General features: G+C 55.6%; 1 pseudogene; it reads left to right on the top strand.

Moving 5' to 3' along the window:
- The first annotated feature begins 22873 nt into the window (after positions 1 to 22873).
- On the top strand, positions 22874 to 23256 carry LOC136144751 (cytochrome c oxidase subunit 7A2, mitochondrial pseudogene; annotated as a pseudogene).
- Positions 23257 to 23519: the final 263 nt, after the last annotated feature.

Here is a 23519-nt window from a genome sequence, read left to right as displayed (position 1 = left end):
ACTTCTCACCTGCAGGCTCAGCAGGGACCCATGGATGAGGCCTGTGTGTGCCAGGCTCCACACCCATCCCCGGGATGCTCTAGCAGAGGCAGGGCCAGCCCCGCCCCGCCCCGAGCCGAGTCCCTGGTGACAGCACAGCAGAGAATCCGGAGGAAACTAAGGGTGGATGGGAAGCGGGGCCTTCACTCCAGGCCTGAGTCACATCTGTATCTGGGGGCTTCCCGGGCAGCTCAGGTGGGAAAGAATCCACCTGCCAATGCAGGACACCCAGGTTCCATCCCTGCGTCAGGAAGATCCCCTGGAGGAGGAGATGGCTACCCACTCCAGAATTCTTGCCTGGAGAGTCCTGTGACAGAAGAAACTACTGGGCTGTGGCCCATGGGGTCACAAAGAGTCTGACACAACTGAGTGACTGAACAACATCACATGACAGAGCACAGGTCCCCGTGGCCCCAGGAGCGGCACAGCAAGGTGCAAGCCCACAGGGGCCTCGACGTCCCACCCAGAGCACACAGTCATTCCCCACGTGGACGTGTGCCCAGAGGTGACCAGGACAGGGCCATCTCTGCATTCGTCAGCCAGGACAGGCGAGACCCAGACAGGCAAAACGTCTGGGCAGACCCCATGGCCTGCCCCTGGGGCAGAGTCTAGGACACAGCAGTGACCCCAGAGGGACTGAGACAAGCGCCAAAGTCAGGAACCACCCACATGGCGTCCAGCCCCAGAGCTTTCCCCAGAAATGTCTGCAGAACTGGAAACCCCCCTAACGACCACGGAGGATGGGCTGCCTCTGTCTGACAGATCGGGGAGCCTGGCGACTTGCCCAATCACCCAACAAGAAAGCGGGGGCGCTGAGGTCTGACCTGGGGATTCTCTGAGCCAGGAGCCCAGCTTCCCCCATGTGTCCGCTGAGACCCGTCCCCCGGCCCAGCCTGCCTCCTGGCTGGTCCAGATGTGGTCTCATAGTCTGGGCCGGCCACAGGGCCACTGGGGTCAGAACAAGGTGCCTGCTGCCACTGAGGGAGGGAGCAAGGTGGAACTGAGGTTGCGGGCCACAGGGCTCAGCTTCCAGAGTTTTGGGGAGAGAACCTCCCTGGGGACCTGGAACAGGAAGAGCCTCTCAAACCAGTTCCCCAGGGTCTGGCCTGACCCAGCTTGACACTCGCAGCCTGAGCCAGGTTTGACTTCCTGCTGGACGGGAGGGGACCTAGGGCTACCTGGGCCCCTCACACTCTAAATTCAAGCCCAAGAGGCTGCCAGGGGTGGCCCATTCATTCCAAAAATTCTGCGTTTGCATCAACTGTGAGGGGGCCTTCCCAGGGTGAGGGGGCCGCGGAGAGCAGGCTGAGGGTCCCGCCCTGGTTGGGGAGACGGACGACCGGAGAGACTCGGCATTAGCGCTCACAGCGGGAGGATGTTTATACCAAGCCTTGTGGCTGTCACAGCACAGTAAGCGGGTGCACTCCTGTCCCCACTCAGCAGCTGGGGGATGAGGACCCAGAGCGTGGGAGCGCCCAGCACGGCTGGTACACGGCTCTTACGGCCTGCCTGCTGTGTCCGCTAAAGTGAACGTCGCTGTCATGTCTGACTCTTTGTGACCCCATGGGCTATACAGTCCATGGAATTTCCCAGAATACTGGAGTGGGTAGCCATTCCTTTCTCCAGGAGATCTTCCCCACCCAGGGATAGAACCCAGGTCTCCTGCGTTGCAGGCGGATTCTTCACCAGCTGAGTCACCAGAGAAGCCCCTAAATTCTGTGCCAAAAATATGTGCCAAAAGTTTTGTGTCCCTAAGTTCTGTGCCAAACCCTTGCCCCCATGGAATGGTATGAGGATGTGGGAATTTGGGGAGGTCATAGGTCAGGAAGATGGGGCCTCCACCAAAGAAGAGGAGGCGCCAGCCTGTCCGCACGCCTGGAAGGGGCTCACCAAACCCGGCCATGAGGGCACCCTGACTGCAGATTGCTCCTACCCAGGACCGGGAGAAATAAACATTGTTGCTTAAGCCGCCAGGTCTGTGGCATTCTGTTACAGCAGCAGTGCAGAGCCAGCCTATGAACCCAGGAGGTGTGAACCAGAGTCTGTGAAAAATACGTAAAATAACAGTGTGTTAGATGGTGACACGTGCAGAGCAGAAAAGTAAAGCAGGAGAGAGGAGTGTATCTGTTTGTGTACATGTAAGTGTGTACATATTTGTATCTGTGTGTATATGTGTTTGTGTGTGTATACGTATGTGTCTGCCTGTGTGTGTGCCTGTATGTACACCTGTGTGTATCTGGCAGTGTGTGTGCATGTGCGTCTATGTGTGTGCGTTTATTTCTTGTGTATGTGTATACGTATGTGGCTGCCTCTGTGCACGTGTGTGTGTGTGCGCATGCATTTTCACAGACGTGTTGGCAAGCTTGGTTGCGGGATTCAGGAACTTGATCTCAGGGCTGGCACTGGCCCTCCGGGGACGCTCCCTCGTGCCCCTGGTCTGCACCTTACTCACTCTGGGCTCCTCCATGCCTGACGAGGGCATTGCACAAGCTCTCCATCAGCCTCGTGCTGGAGGGGCTGCGTGGACAGCCCCTGACACGGTGGGGCACCCACCGCTCAGGAGCGCTGTGCCTGGGGCCTTGGGGGCGTCTCATTCAATCACCCTGAGAACCCGGCGGCCTGCCAGATGGGGAAGTGGGGTAACGTGACTGAGGTCGCAGAGAGCAGGCTTCCGCTCAGCAGTCACCCCTCCCGGACCTGGGCATGCGGACCTGGCATCACCTTCCTGCTGTGGCACAAGAGCCAGGCCCGCAGGGAGCCCACTCCTTCATTCATTCACTCATGCATTCTCCTGAGGGGCGCACCCTGAGCCCAGAGGGAGCAGACAGCAGCGCCAGGACACAGTCGGACCCCCGGCCCGCTTCTGCATCTGTGACCGCGAGCCCAGAACGCCCCCTGGGAAAGCTGCCCCAGGGGTTGGGGCTGCACCGGGTCCTCCCCTTCCCCCAGCGCAATCATAACCACACAGGCCCCAGCTGGCCACCTTTCACAGCCTGGGCAAAGGCCTTGACCCCTCCCTCCTGTCCTGGGTCTGCAGGGGAGTCTTGGGCCACCCCTCACCCTCCCTGCAGGCCTGGGCGGGGGGCTGGCAGCCCACCGCCTCTGAAGATGAGATGCCTGACCGCAGAAGCAGGTGCCCTCGGATGGGCAAAGTTGGGAGGGTCTCAGAATGGGGAACCAGAGCCCAGAGAAGGGCAGTGTGTCACCCACACACCCCAGACTCACCCTGGCAGCTGGGCTTCGCTCCAGGGCAGATGGCACTGCGCCTCGGTGCACTGGGCCAGGAAATCTGCCATGTGGTAGCCCCTGCTGACCCCTGTCTAAACGACACCCACCCAGGGAGGTGCCTGGAGGCCTTCCACTTTGAGAAACCCTAGGAAACGGCAGCCCACGCCAGTGTTCTCGCCGGGAGAATCCCAGGGATGGGGGAGCCTGGTGGGCTGCCGTCTGTGGGGTCACACAGAGTCGGGCACGACTGAAGCGACTCAGCAGCAGCAGGCAAGGCAACCACAGGCTTCCTAGGTGTCTTAACAGTAAAGAATCCACGTGCCAATGCAGGAGATGCAGGAGACGCGGGTTCGATCCCCGGGTCGGGAAGATTCCCCTGGAGGAGAAAATGGCAACCCACTCCAGAATTCTTGCCTGGGAAATCCCACGGACAGAGAAACCTGGCGGGCCACAGTCTGTGGGGTCACAAAGAGTCAGACACGACTGAGCACGCACGCATACAGGCGGCACACCACAGCATGTTGTTGGATGAGGTGATTTCATCCCGGAGCCCCTCTCTGTAAATGAATGCTTGTTTTTCCTATTGCCATCCCCTCCAGACTTGACAATGCCCGGCACATAGAAGGTCCTCAATAAATGTGGATAAACTCTGAATGGAAAAGTAAATGAACAAAGGATTTTTACCACTGGGTGGCAGTGGGATTATAAGTGATTATTATCATTACTATTTTTGCTTTAAAGTATTTTTTTTGCAAAAATTATATAGAATTTCTAATGTGAGAAAAAATGCAGTTATTGCAAAACCTACACAGCTGGTGAGGCCACAGGGAAATGAAGGGGCTTTTGGCTGAAAGCAGTCCTGCAACCTAGGGTCACAATGACTAATGTGACCTCCACACGTGGCTTGGATGTGGACAGGGCCCGGAAAGAACCAAGCAGCGGGGAACTGGGGTGGAGCGTCTCTTCTCTCGTCTCTCCCTCTCTCATTTCCTCTCTAGTTATCTCATCGCTGGGCAATCAGTTCAACTCAGGAAGGAGAACAGGATGGTGGTGCAGCTGGTCACAGCAGTGTTGGGCTATAGGGGTGCAAGAGATGCAGGGGTCCAGGCAGCTCATTTTAACTCCAGGAGCCTCCTCAGTTTTCCCACCTGTAGAATGGGGTGAAGGCACGGACCTCTGGCTTTTATGAGAAGTGATGGCTCCCCTCCTGGGCTTAGTACTTACCGTGTCTTCAGGCCAGCCCCATTTCCTTCCCTTTTTCCTGCCCCACTGCTCACAGGGTTGAGCAAGACTTTGCTGGTGCTTGTTTACCGGCTGCAAGATGGCACCTGAAACAGGCCATCGCTGAAGCTGGCCCTATGAGCAGAGGAGAGGGGCATACCAGGGAGTGAGGGCCCTTGGCCAGGAACGGGGCTCACCCCTCAACCTGGGGCCGGGTCTCAGCTCTGTCACTTAGCAGTGGGCACTGCACCCTCTGAAAGTGGCCGCAGCAGGGCCTGCCTCCCAGGGCTTTGACAGGGCTCACTCTTCCGACATGTGGCCGTGCCCAGGGGACCCTCTGTCTCCACTCCTTCCCTCCCACGCAGAGCCAGCAGCTCTGCCTCCAGCCTCTGCCTCTGCAGCCCTGCCCACCTGTCCCCCATCCCTTTCCAGAAGGCCCTGAGCTGGCCCGGAGCAAGGCTGGGGCTGTGCTCTTCTCTCAAAGCTGAAGTCAAAGGCTTGAATCATGGGAGCATCTGTGTTATTGCTTAGCGATTTAGGAGAAAAGAGTAACTGTGAGGCAGTACCTTGGAGAGTCAGGGCCCATCCACATGTTAAACTCCCACTCTGAGCCTTTTCTGTGGCAGATATCCTACAGCATGACCTTGCTGTGATATCATTGTAGGTAAGCTGTTCTCACCTTACAGAAGAGAGCAGGTTTATCACACGGTCAGCACAGTGTCTGGCTCCTAATAGACTTTGAAAAATATTTGTTGAATTGGTAGATGGATGAATGATGGATGATGGATGGACAGACATGTGGATGGATGGATAGATGAGTGGATGGATGGATAGATGAGTGGATGAGTGGCTAGATGGGTGGTGAATAGGTGGGGGGATGGATGAGTGGATGTTCAGGTAGCTGGATGGGTGATGAATGGATGGGTGGATAGATAAGTGGACAGATGGGTGGATAGGTGGGTGAACAGGTGGGTGGAGAGAAGATGGACGCAAAGGTAGATAGACAGGTGGATGGAAGGGTGATGGATGAGTCGGTAGACGGATGGGTAGGGAAGGGTAACTTGGTGGATGGAGGGTAGATGAGTGGATAGCTGAGAGTTGCCTCTATGAGCTTGTCAGTGGCAGAGCTGGCAAGGGTCTGACTTCAAGCGCAGACCTTTCCTACTTCTCTGGAGTCTGTCACTGAATCTACATCATCAACTCGCACATGTTTATCCCTGTGTGGACCCCTCCACTGAGTCCCAGCACCCTCTGTATAAGGATATGTTTAGTTTCTCCTCCTGGACATTTGGGACAGGACCATTCTCATGGAGATGCAGCGTGCCCAGTCACACTGGCCCCACACCCCGCACCTGGTGTTTCATGAGTGAAGTCTGATGAGATGATGCAAGGGGCACAGGAGCAGGGGACGCCCCGGCAGGACGCTTATTTCCGGTGCCTCGTGCCCTGCGTGCGTTTGGTGTCTGAGCAGAGTTCTGGCGCACTCACCATCTGCCCATCCATCCGCTCGTCTCCAGCATCCATCCATCCATGCACCCACCTGACCACCTTCCATCCGTCCACCTGGGAGTAGGACCTGTACCTGCCAAGAGAAGCGGTGGAGTGAGTTCTACGCACTTCTGGTGAAAATGAAGTACACCTGCACACAGAGCAGCGCAAACGGTGTGACTCTGACGAGCGCATGTACAAGTCAAACACTCTGCACTACACAGTGTGCATAGCACACCGCAGACAAACAGCAAAAAATTCCAGACTTTGTGTTACTGGCATCATTGATTTTATTGGTATTTACTCAAAATGCCAACGATGTAAGTTTTTAACTTTTCTTTACTTAGAGCAGCACTAAATAGCAAATTTAAAACACCCCGACAAGTCAGGAGGAATAAGAGGGATGGGATGAGGACTACCCAGCGAGCCGGGACCCTGGGTTTGGCCCTCCTGGGGCGGCGGGAGGACTCGGCCCCCATCTTGCCCAGGAGACCAGGTGAGGGTCCAGGTCGGAAGGGTGTTGAGGAGGGACAGCTCTTGGACTCGAACCTTGTACCAAGACCTGTCGCCCCAAGACAGGCCCACACAAAGGAATGGGACCAAGGGCGTCTCTCCAGCTCTGAGAAGCCCGGTCCGGCTCCCCGCCTACCCTTCCTACGGTGGGAGGCTGCGCCCCCTGGTGAGATTGGGGAGAAGAGCCCGGCTGCGTGAATCTGGGGGTCGTTCAGCTCTGGGCCCCACAGCCCAACTTTCAGTCCCCTCTGACCCTGCCATCCCGCTTCTAGGAAAGCATGTACACAGGCACACGGGCCGCATGATGGAGACGACATGTGTGAACGGTTTTCATCGAATGAATAAGCAGAGTCAGGTCAGCACAATGGGAATAGCGTCATGCCACGCAGCTGCGCTGGGGATCTTGGCTCCTGTCCCCAGCAGTGCCCCCTGGATGCGGGCGTGGGGGCCAACAGCCAGGGGGTGGGGGCAGGCGGAGTGCTCTCAGGTGAGGTCTCAGGAGGGGACTCCAGAAGGTGAGTGATGCTCAGAACCCTGGGGGTGAGTTACATCCGCTCCCACCTCCCACCAAGGCCCGGGAGGAGGGCTTTGATCTCCTTTATCTCTCAGTCATTACCCCAAGGTCAGGGCTCCAAGTAACAGGCCCAGGGCGGCCCTGGGGATCTTCCCACTCTGCAGGTGAGAGGCTTGGTTCACCACTGCCGGCCTCAGGAAAAGTCAGCCTAAGATGGGGTTTTGAAACCCATGGATCTTTTTTTCATTATGATTGCAGCAAAATATACATAACACAAAAAAATAAGAGTCGCTCAGTCATGTCCGACTCTTTGCAACCCCCTGGACTATACAGCCCATGGAATTCTCTAGGCCAGAATACTGGAGTGGGTAGCCTTTCCCTTCTCCAGGGGATCTCCCCAACCCAGGGATTGAACCCAGGTCTCCCTCATTGCAGATGGATTCTTTACCAGCTGAGCCATAAGGGAAGCCCACATAACGCAAACTGTATTATTTTAACCATGTCTAAGTATCCATCTCAATGGCATTAAGTATATTCATATTGTTACTTTAAAAAAGATATCCACATGCTGTGCAACCCTCACCATATCCTGCTCCAGAAACTTTCCCTCTTCCCAGACTGGAACTCTGTCCCCGTAAAGCACTAGCTCCCCAGCCCCACCGCCTCCCACCCCCAGCCCCCGCCAGCCTGCTTTCTGTCTCCATGAACAACCACACTAGGTCCCTCATGTGAGTGGGATCCTGCAGCATTTGGCCTTTTGTGACTGGCTTATCTCACTGAGCATACTGCCCTCAAGGTTCATCCAGGCTGTAGCATGTGCCAGAACTTCTCTTTTAAAGACTGAATATTAGTAACATCTAGTGTGTGTGGATCCTCTGTGTTTATCCATTCATTGCTCCATGGATACACAGGTTGTCTCCACCTGTGGGCCATTGTGAATAATGATGCTATGAACAGGTGTACAGGCATCTGATTGAGTCCCCGCTTTTAATGATTTTGGGTGTATACTCAGAAGGGGGGTCTGTAGATCTACATTTAATTTTTGGAAGAATTCCCATACTGCTTTCCACGGTGAAGTCGAGGGATATGGAGGGCTTCACAGACAGAGCAGCTCTCCTGGATCCTCGCAGGAGGGGAGAGGGACTGTCCTCTGCCCGGCCGGGCTCAGCTGGTCAGAGGTCGTCTGTAGGGATGAGGACCATGAGCATGGACCTGGCATCACACTGACCCTGGCGCACAGCTCTGCCACCTGGAACCAGGAGCTGGTTCTCCACCCTTGGGTAGCTCTGGGAGGTTTAAACGAGCTGGTGTGTGCAGGGGCCCAGCTGGCTCCCTCACTGCCGAGGACCAGAGCTGGTGCTGATTTTGTTGAATCTCCTTCAAAATTCAGTCAGCCAGACAAAACCAATGCCCACAAAGCAGGCTTACAATAAACCGACCACGTGGGACACCTCTGAGGCGTATAAACCAAGTCATGGGATATGAACTCAAAGAGGCCATTGTCTCCAGTGATATCTCCAGGTCTGTGAACCAAGGAGAAGCAAAGGCTGTGGAAGGATACAGGTCCTCAAATCAAAAGTGAAATCCTAACCTTTTCCGGGCAGTTGTATGACACAGCACACTGGCCTGGAGTTTCGGCGCGTTCAAACCTAGTTTAGCACTTCTAGGTGCGGGCCCTTGAGCTTTTCTCCTCTGTACAGGCGTGCATGCATTGCAAGTGGCTTCTTTACCACTGAGCCACTGGAGAAGACCTATTCTCTGTAAACTGGAGCCTAAGAGCATCCACCTAGGGGGCCGTCATGAAGGTTAAATGAGGAGACACAAGTGACCTTGTGTCTTGATGAGCTTGAAGACCGCCCGAGTCAGGGCTTAAGTCCTGGGGCTGCTCTGACCCCGTCTGACCTCTCCAGGCTCCTAGCTGACCCCATCCCCCCAGGGCATCAGGCCCTCTGTGATGACCCCCAAACATCTTCACTCACCTACTCCCCAATTTGACCCCCACTCTTCTCACATGTGAACTAGTCTCCCCAACCTCCACACCTTCACTTACTGTAACGGGTCCAATTGTGTCCCCTCCCCCCAAAAGATACATTCAAGTCCTACCCCCGGTACCTTGAATGTGACCTTCTTTGGAAGTAGGGTCTTTGCAGATGGTGGGTTACAGTCCATGGGGCCACAGAGAGTCTGACATGATGGAGTGACTGAGCACACACACAGACTGGAATTAGGTGGACCCTAGGAGGTGGATTTGTCCTTATAAGGGGGATTTGGACACAGGCACGCAGGGAGGAGAGAGAAGGTGGAGAGATGGCTCCAAGGCAGGAACACCAAGGGTCGCTGGCAGCAGGCAGAAGCTGCGAGGAGGCAAGGGAGGATCCTCTCCCAGAGCCTTGGTTTCAGACTCAATATTGCTGTTGTCCTAAGCCACCTGGTTTGTGGCATTTTGAGGGCCACCTGAGGTAAGCAATACCCTTACCCAGTCCCCTCCACAGCATCTCCACCCTCCAATATGTCCCCCTTCCCAGTACTCCCCCTTCCAGATTAGTTCCAAAACCCACCTCCTCCTCCAAGAAGCCTCCCCTGAGCATCCTCACCCCTCCTCCTCCACTGCTGGTTCTGCAAGTGACTGTCCCCCATAGCAGTTTGCTTGCAGTGTCTTCCCCTAGAGTGAAGTGCGCTCGGTGACCTACACGAAGGGTTTCAGAAGAGGCTTCCTTCCTGGAAGAGCTAACCCTGAACAGGGATTTGGCAGATGAGTAAGAGTTTACTAACTGAAAAAACGGCAGCTGTGTCCCAGTCGCCGAGTACACTTACTTAGCCATGTATTCATTCGACCAGCACATTGAGTGACTTTTGCCCCAACCTGTTCACCAGAGTGTGGCCCCGGAAGCAGGACAGCACCTCATCATTTATCCCTGGCTGCACTGACCCCCACTCCCCAGGAGCTCCTAGCAGCCCTGGATCGGCCTGAGTTTGTGCTCAGCCCAGGGGTGTCACTCAGGTGGGGCCCTGGGGATGGGCACATTTGCCAAGAGGAAGGGAGGCCAGAGGGTTTCCCAGGCGGCACTAGTGGTAAAGAATCTGCCTGCCAACGCAGGAGATGTAAGAGATGCAGCTTCAATCCCTGGGTCAGGAAGATACCTGAAGGAAGAAATGGCAGTGAACTCCAGTGTTCTTGCCTGGAGAATCCCATGGACAGAGGAGCCTGGTGGGCTACAGTCCATGGGGTCGCAAAGAGTCGGACACGACTGGAGAGACTTGGCACACAGGGAAGGCAGAGGGACTCAGAGCCTCCTGGAGAAGCAAGAACAGGAACCCTGCGTATCAGCTGGGGCATCAGTCCTGATTCCAAACCCAGGCTCTGCCACTTTCCAACTGAGTGAGCTGGCCGCTCTAAGGCCTGGTTCTTACCTATGAAATGAGGGTATCTGGCCGAGGTCCTTATTCATTGGTGAAAACCTTCCGCAGTAAGGAGCACTGGTCACCAGGGGGCGCCGGTCCCCGCTGCAGCAGGAGAGACAGGAGCCGGGTGGGCTGTGGGGGTGGAAACCGCAACGTTACCGTTGGGGGTGGGGAGGGGATGGGAGGCTGAAAACTGGTTTGGAGTCAGGCGGTCACTGCGCTGCCCTGGGAGGCCCCTCCCGCCCTGCCACGTGTGGACAGGTCCCAGTTGAGCTCTGGGGTGCTGCTGGCCTCAGGTCCAGGCTCTGAGTACAGTGCTGGGGGAGGCGAGGGTCTGCCTCCTGGGGGTCGCTGTCGGGGCCATCATCTCCCAGGGGCATCAGGCCACAGGCTCTGATGGTAACAACACCTGGTGCTCTGCAGAGCTGCCCACGTACAGACACACGCCCCTCACTGCAGCCGCCTGGCAGCCCGTGGGGGCAGTCATCCTCGCATGTATCCATGAGGAACCAAGACACGGGTGTAGGAGCTTGCCTGCGATCACGCAGTAAGGGACAGAGCTGGGGTGAGCACACAGGTGGTGTGGCGGCACCCAAACGCTCACCGTCCTGCCTTATACCCCGTAGGAGTGGCCCCGGCTTCTCGGACAGGTGCTGATGACAGGCAAGGCGGTGAGGAGGACAGGAATGGTGTTCCATCAGAGGGAACCGCATGAACCGAGGTGCAGAGGCCTGAGAGGGTGGGCAGAGGGGCACATCATTCAGAATTGCTGCCCCAGGGGGAGGCTCCAGAGGGGGCTTGCAGAGGCTGCCAGTCACAGAGAACCGCTGGAGGGCTGAACACAGGGGGGTGAAGAGGTCACGGCTGGGCTTGGAACCTTCCCTGTGGCCTCAGGGTAGAGAGGGACTGGAGGGGGCCAGAGAGGAGACAGGAGGACCAGTGAAAAGGCCAGTGCCGTCCAGGTGGGGGACAGAGAAGCCTCTGGACCCTCCAGCTGCCTTAGTCAGGCCTCTCTTGGTGACCAGAGACAGAGGTCGGCCAAGGGCAACTTAGTGAGAGGCCGCCGGGGGAACTCCAGGGGTAGCAGGCAGCCGGCCCTGGGAATGAGATCGGGGAGCAGAAGGCATGGGGACCCTCTCGTCTGCGAATCCCGCCCTCTCCTTCCATGCAGGAGCTGTGGCTACTCCAGGGAGCCGGCTGTCAGCCCCACCGCGCGCCATCTCTGCTTAGTCAGTGCAGGATGTCAGCTGGGTGGTTTGTGCAGGATCCAGCATCGATCTTCTTTTCAAGGTAAAAAAAAAAATCTGCCAGAACAGCAGGCAAGCGGAAGCCAAAGAATAAATAATGGTCCTTCCTCATCTGAGCCACAGATGGAGAGGGAAGGGGGGCAGTCTCCACGCGAGGCCCCCACCTCACCAGTTTGACCCCACCAAGGCCACCAGCTGGGGGGACAGGGCGGGACATAGGGCAGACTCCTAGGTGCCAGGGTGAGGGAGGGGCTCCCCTTGCCGGGCCCAGGCCGAGGCCTGCTCTGACCCAGCACCCCAATATCGCCAAACTGTCAATGGTTAGGCCTACACACAGGCCCCCTGCTCGGCGGTCAGGGGGCGGAGTACCCGTTTGCTAGGACAGTGCAGCTCCAAGTGGGTGGGGAGCGGTACACTGGTCTGGATTTCATAGGCCGCCCAGCCCTGGCCACCGCCTTCCTGCACAGGAACCAAGGGGAGCGTCTCAGGACCCAGATGAGCGCCGGGGGCTGAGCTGTGGGCGCTGGTAGGGGCTGCTGTCAGGTTAGCGCTGACGGGCATGGGGGCGCGGGGCCAGGGGAGGGCCGGCTGTGCAGGGGGCGCTGGTGTGGGGAGGCTGTGGGAAGCCAGGTGACAACCTGGGGTGCCCCGGGCCTCCCCAAATGAACTTGGCCTGGGAGGGGCCTGGCAGCCGGGAGCTGGACTCCTGTGGTCCTACTGTGTGCGGCCCACGTCCGCCCGGCTGCACGGGGGCCTACCTGCCTCATCCCGCCTCCTTCCCAGACCTTCCTGGGAAAGGAGGAAAGGAGGCAGTGGGGTGGGCCGCGAGCTGCCGGTTCTCAGAGTTCCACTGGGAAGACCCGGAAACTGGGGCAGGAGGAGGGTGGAGGGGCAGGAGAGGCCCGGATGCAGAAGGGGAGGGGCTGGGGGAGGGGCTGGGGAGGGGCTGGGGTGGGGCTGGGGTGGGGCGGGGAGGGGCTGGGGTGGGGCGGGGGCGGGGCGGGGAGGGGCTTGGGAAGGGGCTGGGGAGGGGCAGGGGAGGGGGCGGGGAGGGGCTTGGGAAGGGGCTGGACAGGGGCAGGGGAGGGGCTGGGGCGGGGCGGGGCGGGACTGGGGGGGCTGTGGGGGAGGGGAGGGGCAGTGGGAGGGGGGAGGGGAGGGGCAGTGGGAGGGGGAGGGGAGGGGCAGTGGAGGGGAGGCCGGGCCTCTGAGAACGGGCTGTTTTCTGTACTTGCTGCCGGCAGGTCTGGTTGAATGACCCCAGGGAGTGGTTAGTGTGAATGTGTGTGGTTGCATGTGTAAGTGTTCCGTGTGAGTGTAAGTGTAAGAGGGCATCTACATGTGCAGGTCAGTGTGTGAGTGAGTGTGTGTGCAGAGCTGGTGGGGACCAGGAAGCCAGATTCCCGTGAGCCAGGCTCACAGAGGGGCCCCGGGATGCCCCAGGGCGAGGGGCTGCACCCGGGGCTCTGCCTGCTCAGCCGTCAGGGGGCCCAGCTTCTTCACGCATCCCTCATTCCTCCTGGAGCAGCACTGCTCCAGGACTGGAGTCGCCCCCAGTGCCCCTGCGGAGCCTCCAACCCCTCACAGTGCTACCCTTTCTCACTGAGTAGGCAACTGCGACTCCAGGGGTGTAGGCTGGGGGACACACCCCTTGTCACCCACCCCCTGTCCCACGGAGGCACCTGCATTTCTGGGGCCCAGGGTCACGCTGGGCTTCAGGGTCACTCACTGGGGCCTGGGAGGAGCCTCCAGGGACAGCAGGAGGGAGGTCCTAGGCCGCAGCGGGTAAAATGGGAAATGACACTGCCCTGTGTGCCTCGTGTGTGTGTGTACATGTGTGTGCATGTGTGTGTGTATACATGTGCACGTGTGTGCATGTGTATGTGTGTACATGTGTGCGTGGGTGTGTGCGAGTGTGTGTGGCAGGGTGGGGAGGTGGGGAGAGGTGGGGACAGGGACCCTCCTGGCTCAGTCCCACCTTCTGTCTGCCAGTTCTTTCCACTCACAAACACATTGACTCACTGCCACCTGAAAAAGCAGACTCCAGCCCACCTTCTGGGACCCCTGATCATCACCCCGAGGGACCCTGGCTTCACACTGGCCTGGGGCTCCCATCCATGCTGCCCAAATGAGGCTTGTAGTGGGTTGAAGAGTGCGCCCCCACAATTCATGATCATGTGACTGTACTTGGAAACAGCCTTGGCAGATGTCAGTGGTTAAGGTGAGGTCAGATGGGGTCAGGCGGGAGCCGGATGCAGGGACCAGTGTCCTTGTAAGAAGGGGAGGGACAGAGATGCGGGGGGAGGCCACGTGAGGACGGAGGCGGCAACTCGAGTGAGGCGGCCTCAGCCACGGGGACCTGGGGAGCCACCAGAGCAGGGAGGGGCGGGAAGGACCGTCCCCTGGGAGCTTCTGGAAAGAACTAGGTCCTGCTGGCACCTTGATTTCAGATTCCAGCCTCCAAAGGAGGAGTTTCTGGGTTTTCAAGTCAGTCTCGGGCATTCGTTCAGCAGCCCCGGGACAGACACAGGGCTCACCCCTCTCCCATCTCCTCAGCCACTTTGCCTGAGTTCTGGAAGCAGCAAGCCCTGGTACTCTGGCCAGGGGGGCAGACCTGGGCAGTGGGGCAGCCAGGAGACCCCCACTCAGACCTCCAACTGTGGGTGGATGACCAGGACCCGCCTGCCCTCTCTGAACCCCAGCGCTCCCTTCAAGCCACGGCCCCGTCTCCCCTGGGCTCCTGGGCCTCAGAGATGAGCCCAGCGGGTGTGGAGACCGGGCAGCCCTGGCCACCTCTGTGTGACCACATCTCCCCAGTGGCGATGCCCCCCCCCCGAACATTGAGATTCAGGGAGGGGAAGGGCCGCTCGGGGGGCTCCCCTAATTAACCCGGCTGGGGTGTCTGCTTCCCAGAGGACCTGGGCTGGATACTGCATTGTTACCCCCATATTACAGACCCCAAAACTGAGGCTCAGACAAGGGATGCACCATGCCCAGCCCCCAGAGCTGCCCTCTCCCTCTCCCTGGGCTGGGTGGGCCAGGAGTGAGAGCAAGAGGTCTTCGCCCCCCCCGAGCCCAGCTCACCCCCATCCAAGCAGCTCCAAGGCTCCCAGCCCCGCAGGCAGCTCCCCTAGCTGCGCCTGGTTGCCATGGTGTCAGAGGAGGAGCAGATTCCTGAAACCCATCCAGAACTTCACCCCAGCCCCTCTTTCCTCATTCCCTTCTCCAACATCAAAGCCTCCTTCTGTCAGCTGAGGCCTGGCTACTTCCTCCCCAAGCAGCTAGGGAGCACGGGAGGTCAAGGAGGCAGAGGGTCCCGGACGTGAGTCACAGGACTCCGGCCCAGCCCTTCCCGGGCCAAGGGCTCCAGACAAGCCCCCTAACCACCCCCACCAGACTGGCCGGACTCCCCACCCCCACTCACGGGGAAGAGCCGTGGGCAGTTTGCAGGCCTGGCAGGCTTGATCCGGCCTCTGTGCCTGCAGTTCCTTCCACCTGCAACGCCCTTCCTCATCCTGGCTTCCCTGAGTCTCGGGGCTCCTGCCTGCCACACCCGCCTTCATCACAGCCATTTCCCTGTTGCACATGGAGCTGACGCTCCCCTGGGGCTGGGAGGTCTTAGGGATACAAACTTCCATGTCGGCCTTTTCCTGAACCTCCAGCCCCTGGGCCAGGCAGATGCTCAGTGAAGGCACAAGCTGGGAAAGAAGGGAGGGAGGGAGGGAGGCAGGCAGGAAAGAAGCAGGGGAGACGGGGAGGTGTAAGTCCATCAGGTCACCCTCCCACGTTCACACGGGCTCACCCAAGCAGGCTGCTTCTGCTCACCTTTGCCCCTCACACTTCCCAGCACAGATCTCACCCCTCTGTGTCTGACGACAGCTTCCTCCCTGGTCCCAATTCACTGGGCTCTGCTCCCTGAGGGTCCAGAGTGGAATCAACAGGTGATAGACTGTTGCCATGGTTGGATGGCATCACCGACTCGATGGACCCAAGTCTGAGCAAGCTCTGGGAGTTGGTGATGGACAGGGAGGCCTGGTGTGCTGCAGTCCATGGGGTCGCAAAGAGCCTGACAGGACTGAACCACTGAACTGAACTGAACTGAGACCGTTGCTGGGTTCGGGAGGCTTCTGTAAAGGCGTGCATTCGTCAATACCTCGAAACTTGAAGCACAAGCAGGCCTGCTACTCCCAAGCCCATCATAGGTCGCAGGTGGGCTTGAGGTGGAAAAAGGGAGTAAAAGATGGATATTTATCAAGGTCTGAGCTGAGTGTTAATACCCAGTGCCTCTCAGCCCCCACGACCACCCTGGCAGTTAGTTTGAGGGGTTACAGATGACGAGACCAAGGGTCAGGGAGGCAAGGTCCCTGGCCACGAGCAGACTCTGCGCCAACCACCTGGAGAGGAGGAGCAGGTTATGTGCAGAAGCCCTTGGCCGTGGCGCCGGCCAGCGCTAAGAGGGACACGTGGGCCAAGGCAAACAGTGTTATGTGTGCACCTTGGAGCCCCTCTTGCAAGCTGGGCCCATCTCAAGCGGGGAGCAGAACTGGTCAGACCCATCAGTCTCCCCAGACTTTCCACTGAAGACAAATAGGTCCAGCAGGGTCGCCTCTGAAGACAGAACTGGAACCAGGGTTGGGAGGAAAGGACAGTATATAGTACTCACTTTGCACAGTTCTATGACTATCTGAATTTTACCAAGAATGTATCATTATTACTATTATTATTGAAAAGAAGAAGTGTAAGGGTTAGTCGCTCAGTCATGTCTGACCCTTTGTGACCTCATGGACTGTAGCCCGCCAGGCTTCTATGTCTATGGGATTCTCTGGGCAAGAATACTGAAGTGGGTTGCTATTCCCTTCTCCAGGGGGTCTTCCCCACCCAGAGATTGAAGCCCAGTCTCCTGCATTGCAGGCAGATTCTTTACCGTCTGAGCCGGCAGGGATGAGAAGAAAATGAACATCCGATGACCCGCAAGGTGTCTGCCTCTCCTGAAAGCTTCTGCGCCTTGAAACAGTCATGACAAAGCCCCAGAGAGGCTGCTGTCCCCCCGCCCTCCACCTCCCGTGGAAGTGCATCCCACAAGCTAGGCCCCAGACCCAAAGGTGGCCATGCATTCCTTCCTTCCACCATTCATTCTTTCACAACTCTGTGTTAGGCCTCCGCCCCCCAGAAGTCACTGGTCTAATGGAGAGACAAGCACGAGGACCACACGCCACAAAATAAGGCAACTGGCTCTGACGAAGAACGTGGTGCAGGCTGTGCCTGTGGGGGTAGTAAGGGAGGGCTTCACAGAGGAGACAGCTTTGAGCGGACGCCTCTCACGGAACCAGAGATCTTGAGCGTGAGGACCTGGGCTCAAGACATGTCCCGCTCCAGACCTTGAGCGGAGCCCCAGCAAAGCTTGCCCCCTTTCTTCAGCCTCCACATACTCCTGGCCGCCTGCACCTTCTGCCTCATCTGCTTGGAGCCAGCTCACTGGGGAGTTTCCATACCCGCAGGCCTGTGTCTGCTACCAATTAGGAGGCAAGGTAATTACACCGTGATTACGGACATACTCTTCCATTTCTTAATGAGCTACGTGGGCTTAGGCAGAAAGGTCTCTGCTGTCTGAAACTCAGGGACCACACAAAGCTGCAAGGCCTGTGTGCTAGCCCAGAGGAGTGGTTTTCCAACTGCTTTCAACCCCCTTGAAACAGATGAAAACCAAGCTATTTGGGTTGGGGTGGGAGTGTGGAAGGGGCTCTGGGAGAAGGATCCAGAGGCCCACTTGCTCTGTAGCTCTGGATCCTGGGGAGACGGGGGTTGGGACCGGTCCTGGGGGTGGGATCCGGGTGGCCAGGACGGAGGGAGAGTGTTAGGGAGAGAGTCCACCACCCACGTCTCCCAACTGGCACACACAAGGACTTCAGGATCTTCAGAACTGCGTGCTGGTACCCATGTGCCTGGCCCAGTTAGCTCATCTTTTACAGCAAGCAGTGAGTCTATACAAATAGAAATAGAAATATGACCTTGAAAGATGTCATAAACAACTTCAACCTTTTAATAACTCCACAGTTTCCTTTCTTAAATTCGGAGGGACGTTTAAGGGAAAATATCTCTTCTATGGAAGGAATATTTATATGAATTCAGCAATTCTATGAACTCCCTTTTCTTTTTCTTCTGTTCAAGTCAAGTAAAATTAGATTAAAAATAGAACCCAAGATATGAGTCTTCTGGTTTTATAAAGTCATTTCCACCCATCTGTCCCTTACTCACCCTTCTGGTTTTTGTGTATTTGTGGCGTTGTTCAAAATGATGTTCATCTAATGTTAATGGGGTTTTATTTTGCCCATGCCACGCAGCACTCAGGGTACTAGTTCCCTGACAAGGGGTCAAAGCCGTGCCCCTTGCAGTGGAAACAAGGAGTCTTAGGCACTGGACCCCCAGGGAAGTCCCTTCTAATGGTTACTTTCAGCTGGTAGGATTTGGGTTGGTTTTTTATTTCTGTCTTTGGGATTTACAGTGTGTTTTAAATTCTTTATAATGAACAGGTGTCACTTATTTTTTAATGTGACTTTTTTTTCCTTAAAAAGAGAAATGGGAAGGAAACTTGTCAAACTTATCAACCAGAATTAATAGTGGAAACTGAGTACTGATGATGGATGATTGCTATTTCTCCCCGCCCCCCTTTAATTTCTAAAAGAAAACAACTTACTTTTAAAATAAGGAAAAAAGAAATTATGGGGACTGTGAAACAAGACCAGTGGCAGACAACTTGTCAATGATCTCTTCATATTTACTGAACAACTTGATGCCAGGTCCCAACATCTACTGTCTCTCTATTGAGGTTTGTGGTTACTACACGAGAAAAGCTGTTCTCACGCGCTTTCCTTGCAATTATATATGCTGCCACTAGTTGGCGTTAGGCATATCCGTATTCTGGGAGGTGTGTGTTTTGCCTGAGAGGTAAGAAGTTATCTATTACAGCTCGAATTTTTTGAGAATTTCTTTACACTTGATAACCCAATCGAGACCGCTCAATTGTCTTCCTCAAATAAATACTTCAGACGCAAGTCAAACAAGTGATTAAAACAAGCAAACATGCCGCTTCTTACGCATGACACAGGGTGGCCTCCAGGTAAAGCACCCAGCTCTGGAAGCTGGCGGATCTCAGTCCAAACCCTGGATTCATCACTCACTAGCTTCATCATCTTAGTCAAATTACCTCAGCTCTTTTGGCCTCAGCATCCTCATTTAAATGCTGGGAATTTAACAAGCCCACATCACAGGATTGCCGTAGGAGTTGAGCGAAGTTGTGTAAGTAAAGGATTCAGGAAATAGTCCTTATTACTCCTGCTGTAAGTCCACCTAGAAAACTCCTGCTCAGCTTTGAGGACCCAGCTGAAACCCCTCCTCCTCAGTGAAGCCTCTGTTAACCTCCTGGCAATTAGTTGCTGGCTCCTCTAATCCTATATCCTAATCCTTAAGCTTAGGGTGCCAGTTTTTTCTTTATGTCTCTTGAGGCTATGTTATCAGGTGAGTGAAAATGTAAGATTTTACATCTTAATCTTGGGTCATGGAATAACCCCAGTATTATTTTTAAATGCCCCTCGTTATCTCTTAAGGCCAATATTGATAACATAATCAAGCCTGCACAACCTTTGTCTGATATTATTATTATTATTTAATCTTTTGGCCACACCACACACACAGCATGTGGGATCTTAGTTCCCGGACCAGGGATCAAGCTTTAGTCCCCTGCATTGTCAGTGAGGAGTCCTAACCGCTGGACCACCAGGAAAGCCCCTGTCTGATATTATTTTAACTACTTTTCCTCCTCCCTCCTTTCCTCCCTCCTTTCCTTCCTTCCCATCCTTCCTTCATTCCTCCTTCTGTCTTTTTTCTTCTCTGCATGTGCTCTACACACTAGGAGAACCAGGCACAGAGGAGGCAGTGATGGTCCCAGGTTGGCCTCCCTGTCCCAGCCCACCTGCAGAGAAGGCTCCTGTTCCTCCCTCCTGGGGCCACGTGGCTGAGAGTACTGTTGGCGCTGAGCCTGTGGCTCCTCCCTGCCCATCCTAACAGCCCCGCCCCAGTGTCTCCGTGCTCTCTCTCTCAGGCTCCTCTCTCTCACCCAGTCTCTGCTGAGACCCCGACCAGTCACCCCTACAGAGGTCAGAGGCTCTCCCAAAGACATGGATCTGAACCTCACAAGGACTCCACGACAGAGATCATTTTTCACCCTGTCACGCTCACCGCATCCTCACAGACGGGCAACTGTGTTCACACTCACACACTCAAGTGTGACTGTGTGTCCAGACACACATGCACGTGCACTTGCCTACACAGCAATGCTCACTCCCCCGACCACAGGGGACCTGTCCCACCTGCACCTGCCCTCTTCGGCCAGCGGCCAGCGGAGGCTGCAGACTCTGCTCCGGGCCCTCCCTCCCTCCCCTGCCCCTGCCCCTGCCCCATCTGACCATCACACTGAGAGCAGTGACACTCTCCTGGGGACCACCTCCTGGGGGAAAACTCCTTGCCACCGCTCGGTGGGGCTTCGGAGGCGCTGACTCGGTTGACCTTTTGCTTTTTGACCTTCACCTCTCCCCTTCTTCCTTCCTGGACTGCAAACCTGAGCTGCTGCCTTGCAGTTGTCTGGACAAGCGCCATGCTGTAAAGATGGTAGGGTGTGAAGCAAGGGGCCCCTCGTTCGTGACCATCCTGGGGGGGGTGGGGGTGGCTCCAGTCCAGAACTGCCTCCTTCCAGGCTGCTTGTTTTGTGAGGAAAGATAAACCCCTGCTGATCTAAGCCACTATGGTCAGTTGCTGGTACGTGTAGCTGATGAAGTGCTTAATTGGCACAGACAGTTCATGGGACACCTCCTGCAGCAAGTCTTCCCAAACTCCCCTGGCAGATCCCATCCTGTGTTCTGTGTCCTTATCACACGGAGTTGGCTCTTACCCCATCGAGGTTAACGTACATTGCCTCTCAGAGAATCTGGTGCACACTACCCACCACCCTCAAGGGGCAGGCCCATCCTGCTGGCATGGGTAGCCCCCTTATTTCTTAGCTGAGTGCCTGGCGGGATGTTTGCATGTGTGAGGAAGAAGGAGCCGAGGACTTGGACTTCTAGAGTCCACATTCTAGTCCCGGCCTCCCTGTCCCAGGGCTGTGACCTTGAGTTCCCTCTGTAAGGAATTGTTTCTCCATCTACAAAACATGAGGGTTCTGAGGCTCAGATGAGGTAATCAATATGGAAAGGTTTGGCGACAAAAAGCTGCTGGACACATAGTAATTGTCAGTGTCCCCATAAGGGCTGTGGGGCCAGAGCCTTGTTGCTTATTCTGAACAAACAAACAGCAATACACACACATCACATATACACACACAACCCACATACACACAGCACACATACACAACACACACGTCACATACATGCACACAGCACACATGCACAGGATGCACCCGTCGCATGTATATACACGTAGTACACACACACATACACATATGCACACACACAGAGGCATGAGCAGGTCTCTTAAGCCAAAGCAACTTGAGCTGCCCTTGGAAGTTGCCCAAACCAACCTGAAGCACAAGCCCGTCCACACCCAGTGACTTGGTGCTGGTTTGAGGACTAGCCAGGCTCCTCTAGGTTGTTTTCTTTGAACCAAACGTGGTTATCATCACCTTGTATGTCAGCATTTGGCACCTGCTTCCACCCCAAGACTTAAAGGAGGCCTTTACAGGGCTCAACAGGTGAGGGAGTGGAAAACAAGAAACCTTCCACCGAGGCTGCCTAAGAGGGGCTTGGAAGGACACGCGCTGGTCCGCTGCCTGCAGTCCGGAGGGACGGGGCACCCTCTGTCCATCTCCCCCTCCCTCCTTCCCTCCTCACTCCGTCTCCTTCTCGCTCTCTCCATCTCTGTCTCTCTCCATCTGTTTGTCTCTCCTCTCTCTCTGCAGCCACACCTGCAAGAGCTGGAAAGCCAGGCCCGGATCAGGGCCGCTCCAGGTGGCCAGCCAGGGCCCCGCCGTTCTCCCTCGTGAGCGGAGCTAGTCAGTACCCAGGCTGGCTGTTCATTTAACAGACACTGCCTGAGCACCTACTGTGTGTCAGCCCTGGCTCGGCCCTGGGGGCACAGACTGGATGCTCAAGGTAGTGGAAGCCTGAGAAAGAAATGGAAAAAAAAACAAATGTGGGGACTCCCCTGGTTACCCAGTGGCTGGGACTCCGTGCTCCCATGCAGGGGGCTCAGGTTCGATCCCTGGTCAGGGAACTAGATCCTAAGACCCAACACAACCAAATACATAAACATTAAAGAGAAAAAGTGAGTTGGGTGTCCTCTCGGGCCAGGCACTGTGATGTTGCTGTCAACATTTGACTTAATTCCTGCACCAGCCTGTGAGGTATTTAAAAGTAGAGAGGTAGAGTGTTAGTTGCTCAGTCATGTCCAACTCTTTGTGACCTGCCAAGCTCCTCTGTCCCTGGAATTCTCCAGGCAAGAATATTGGAGTGAGTTGCCATTCCCTTCTCCAGGGAATTCTTCCCAACCCAGGGATCGAACCCAGGTCTCGTGCATTGCAGGCAGATTCTATACCATCTGAGCCAGCAGGGAAGCCCAAGAGGTATTTACTTACTTAAGTAGGTTCCACCAAATCTACCAGCTTAAGGTAAAAACAAAGCTATTTTTAATATTCAAATTATTCTCTCACCAGCACCTCCCAGACCAACAGAAAGGCCATCTGTCTGTCTGTCTGTCTGTCTTTCTCCATCATTGTCTCTGTCATTGTCTCCCAATCCATTCCAACAATCACACTTCTCGTCGGTACAGACTTAAGAGAAGTGAAAGCAGAGTCTCAAAGCTACATGCACCCCTTCCTTCACAGCAGCATTATCCAAAATAACCAAAAGGTAGAAACAATACACGTGCCCAGGGCTCAACAGAGGTGGTCCATGCAAAGGAATGTTACTCAGCCTTTAAAAGCAGGGAAATTCTGATGCCTGCTACAACAATGGACGAACCCTGAGGTCACTATGCTCAGTGAGATAAGTCAGTCACCTAAGGACTGATACCTGTGATCCCACTTCTGTGAGGTGCCTAGAGCAGACAAATTCGTGGAATCAGGAAAGGGGATGGGGGTACTGGGCGTTGGTGGGAGGTGGGGAGCCAGTGTTTAACGGAGACAGAGCTTCGGTTTGGGAAAATGGAAGAGTTCTGGAGGTGGAGGCTGGTGACGATGCACGAAGTGAGCCCGCTCAGTGCCGCGGAGCTGTGCACTCAGAATGGTTAAAATGGATAGCTCCGTTTCCGGCGTGTGGAGTTCTCATTGCTGGTGGTCAGTTGTCGCGGTTGGTGGGTAGTAACTGAGCCAAGACGCTATGGAATCTTCTGGCTCTCCGTCAGATTGCTAAGAGGACCATAAGTACTGCTTCATGTAGACAGTTTGAAAATAAGGTTCCGGAGGAACAAAAGCTGTTTCGGGAGGATAATGGAATTCCAGGGCTTCTGAAGGGTGGGATAGGTGATGCCCTCCTGTATAGAGCCACCATAATTCTGACAGTTGGTGGAACGGCCATGTATGAACTGGCTGTGGCTTCATTTCCCAAGAAGCAGGACTGACTTCAGTTTATCCTCCCAGCAATCAGTTGGTTCAATTCCATTCAGCTCTCTGTGGACCAGTAATCTGATACATAACTGAGTTCTTTGGGGATCAATATTTATTGACTTGTACTAGTTGCCACCAATAAAGCAGCCTTTACCATGAAAAAAATAAATAAATAAAATAAAATGGCTAAAGTGGCAAATTCTATGTCATTTATCTTTTATCACAATTAAAGCAACAACAGCCCTGGTGGACTCTGTGGGTGTGGAGGGTCTGTGGG

The sequence above is a fragment of the Muntiacus reevesi genome, chromosome 12 (genome assembly GCF_963930625.1).
Source record: "Muntiacus reevesi chromosome 12, mMunRee1.1, whole genome shotgun sequence".
Taxonomy (NCBI): domain Eukaryota; kingdom Metazoa; phylum Chordata; class Mammalia; order Artiodactyla; family Cervidae; genus Muntiacus; species Muntiacus reevesi.
The sequence above is the reverse complement of the archived record's forward strand: the minus strand, read 5'-3'. Positions and strand labels throughout refer to the sequence as shown.